Source organism: Myodes glareolus, chromosome 8 (assembly GCF_982192425.1).
Source record: "Myodes glareolus chromosome 8, mMyoGla1.1, whole genome shotgun sequence".
Classification (NCBI taxonomy): Eukaryota; Metazoa; Chordata; class Mammalia; order Rodentia; family Cricetidae; genus Myodes; species Myodes glareolus.
Window position 1 is genome coordinate 102152236 of NC_142033.1, and position 3751 is coordinate 102155986.

Below are 3751 nucleotides of genomic sequence, written 5' to 3' on the forward strand. Positions count from 1 at the left end.
GTGATGCTGTCATACCGTGCCGGAGCCTGGGATGTTGTTTACCTGTGGTGGGGAACGAAGGAGCCAGCATTGCGAGCATGCCCAAGTGCCCCATTACTCCGAGTCCCCCCACTCCCCGAGGGGGTGCGCACATCTCGGGGTGCGGAGCCAAGTGGGAAGGACAGGGCTGGGGGGTGGTGGGCTCCTGGGCCCCACCTGTCCACTGTCAGTGCCCACTGCAAGCAATCCCTCCTGCCCTTCCCTGTCTTTGCGGTTCCTGTGTCTGCAGACTCACTGTGCGCATCATGTGCATGTGTTGCTCTTGTGCGGTGTGCTGTGTGGAGTTGCCTTGCTCCCCATCTCCCTGGCAGCACTCTCACGATGGGGGAGCAGCAGTGACCCATCCTGCCTGATTCCTGCCACTTGCCACCCTCTTCCCGCTCCCTCCCGCTTGTCCGTCCCATCCCATTGTCATGCTGCACTCACTCCCTACAGTGGTGTGGCGGGATCTCTGGGGAATTTCTGTCAGTTCCCATGGGTGACTGCTGCCCCACACTTGTCTCTCATTTCTTTCCCCACCCGCCCATGCTCTGCCCGCTTGCTCGCTCGCTCCCGACTTCAATTGATGGCCATCCAATGTGGGCTCATGCTCCTACCTGGTTGATCCTGTCAGTAGCATATCTTGTCTCAAAGATTAAGCCATGAATGTCTAAGTACACACAGCAGGTACAATGAAACTGCAAATGGCTCATTAAACCAGTTATGGGTCTTTTGGTTGTTCTCTCCTCTCCTACTTGGATAACTGTGGTAATTCTAGAGTGAATACATGCCGACAGGCACCGCCCCCCTCGCTTGGGGGGGACACATGCATTTATCAGATCAAAACCAACCCAGTGAGATCCTCCTTGGACCCGGTCGCAGGGCGGGCACCAGCGGTGACAACCCATTCGAACGTCTGCCCTATCAACTTTCCATGGTAGTTGCTGTGCCTACCATGGTGATCACGGGTGATGGGGAATCATGGTTCGATTCTGGAGAGGGAGACTGAGAAACAACTACCACCTCCAAGGAAGGCAGCAGGTGTGCGAATTACCCACTCCCGACTGGGGAGGTAGTGACAAAAAAATAACAATACAGGACTCTTTTGAGGCCCTGTAATTGAAATGAGTTCAATTTAAATCCGCCAGGATCCATTGGAGGGCAAGTATGGTGCCAGCAGCTGCGGTAATTCCAGCTTCAATAGTGTATCTTAGTTGCTGCAGTTAAAAAGCTCGTAGTTGGATCTTGGGAGTGGGCGGGTGGTCCACTGTGAGGTGAGTCACCGCCCGTCCTCACCCCTTGCCACTTGGCACCCCCTCAATGCTCTTAACAGAGTGTCCCACGTGGCACGAAGCATTTACTTTGAAAAAATTAGAGTGTTCAAAGCAGGCCTGAGCCACCTAGATACCACAGCTAGGAATAATGGAATAGGACCACGGTTCTATTTTGTTGGCTTTCGGAACTGAGACCATGATTAAGAGGGATGGCCGGGGGCATTCGTATTGCGGCGCTAGAGGTGAAATTCTTAGACTGGGGCAAAACGGACCAGAGCAAAAGCATTTGCCAAGAATGTTTTCATTAATCAAGAATGAAAGTTGGAGGTTCGAAGACAATCAGATACCGTCATAGTTCCGACCATAAACAATGCTGATTGGTGATGTGGCAGCATTATTCCAATAACCCACCGGGCAGCCCCCAGGAAACCAAAGTCTTTGGGTTCCAGAGGGAGTATGGTTGCAAAACTGAAATTTAAAGGAATTGAAGGAAGAGCACCACTAGGAGAGGAGCCTACGGCTTAATTTGACTCAACATGGGAAACCTCACCTGGCCCAGACATGGACAGGATTGACAGATCGATAGCTCATTCTCGATTCTGTGGATGGTGGTGCATGACCTTTCTTAGTTGGTGGAGGGATTTGTCTGGTTAATTCCAATAACAAATTAGACTCTGGCATGCTAACTAGTTACGTGATCCCCGAGCGGTCAGCGTCCCCCAACTTCTTAGAGGGACAAGTGGCATTCAGCCACCCGAGATAGAGTAATAACAGGTCTGTGATGCCCTTAGATGTCTGGGGCTGCGCACGCGCTACACTGACTGGCTCAGCATGTGCCTACCCTCCCCAGGCAGGCATAGGTAACCCGTTGAAACCCATTCGTGATGGGGCTTGGGGATTGCAATTCTTCCCCATAAATGAGGAATTCCCAGTAAGTGCGGGTCACAAACTTGCGTTGATTAAGTCCCTGTCCTTTGTACACACCACCAGTCACTACTACTGGTTGGATGGTTTAGTAAGGCCCTCGGATTGACCCTGCCTGGGTTGGCCCACTTCCAATCACTGTGAGAAGTGAATTGGGTGTAGCTTTACTTTATTAATGCTGTAGTTTCAAAGATAATCACTTTCTTTTGAAAGTGCATTATGTGTCTTAGAAGCCTTAATAAGAAACGTACATGCATTACTCTGACCGAGAGGCAGTCTGCTCAAACACTTTAAATCACTGTGAGAAGTGAATGGAGTGTTGCTCTAATTTGTAAATGCAGGCGTTTCAAAGATAATCACTTTCTTCTGAACGTGCATTAAGATTCTAAGAAGAATTCATGAGAAACACACATGAATTTCTCTATTAGAGAAGCAGTCTGTTCAAACACTTCGAATCACTGCAAGTAGTGAATGGAATGTTGTTTTACTTTGTAAATGCTTAAGTTTCAAAGATAATCACATTCTTTAGAAAGTGCATTAAGATTCTAAGAAGCATTGATGAAAAAGCACATGCATTTCTCTGCAAGAGAAGCAATTTATTCAAACAATTCAAATCACTGTGAGAAGTGAAAGGAGTGTTGCTTTACTTCGTAAAGGCTAAAGATTCAAAGATAATCACTTTCTTTTGAAAGTGCATTAAGATTCTAAGAAGCATTCACAAGAAACGCACATACATTTCCCTAAGGGAGAAGAATTCTATTTAAAATTTCAAAGCACTGTGAGAAGCAAATGAAGTGTTGCTTTCCTTGGTAAATACTGTAGTTTCAAAGAAAATCACTTTTTTTTGAAAGTGCATTAAGATTCTAAGAAGCATTCACGAGAAAAGCACATTTGTTTCTCTGAAAGAGAAGCAATTTATTCAAACACTTCAAATCACTGTGAGAAGTGAATGGAGTGTTGCTATACTTTGTAAATGATGTAGTTTCAAAGAAAATCACTTTCTTTTGATAGTGCATTATGATTCTTAGAAGGATTCAAGAAAACCTAATATGCGATTCTCTGAAAGAGAAGCCATCGGTTCAAACACTACAAATCACTGTGAAAAGTGAATGGAGTGTTGCTTTACTTTGTAAATGCTGTAGTTTCAAAGAAAATAACTTTCTTCTGAAACTGCATTAAGATTCTAAGAAGCATTCACAAGGAACACACATGAGTTTCTTTAATAGAGAAGCAATTGGTTCAAACACTTCCAATCACTGTGAGACGTGAATTGGGTGTAGCTTTACTTTATTAATGCTGTAGTTTCAAAGATAATCAGTTTCTTTTGAAACTGCATTATGCTTCTTATAAGCTTTAATGAGAAACGCACATGCATTACTCTGACCAAGATGCAGTCTTTTCAAACACTTCAAATCACTGTGAGAAGTGAATGGAGTATTGCTTTACTTTGTAAATGTAGTAGTTTCTAAGAAAATCACTTTCTCTTAAAAGTGCATTAAACTTCATGGAAGGGTTCACGAGAAATGCACATGTGT

At 45.3% G+C, this 3751-nt stretch overlaps 1 pseudogene; it reads left to right on the forward strand.

The window, feature by feature from the left end:
* The first annotated feature begins 632 nt into the window (after positions 1-632).
* On the forward strand, positions 633-2418 carry LOC148121238 (18S ribosomal RNA; annotated as a pseudogene).
* Positions 2419-3751: the final 1333 nt, after the last annotated feature.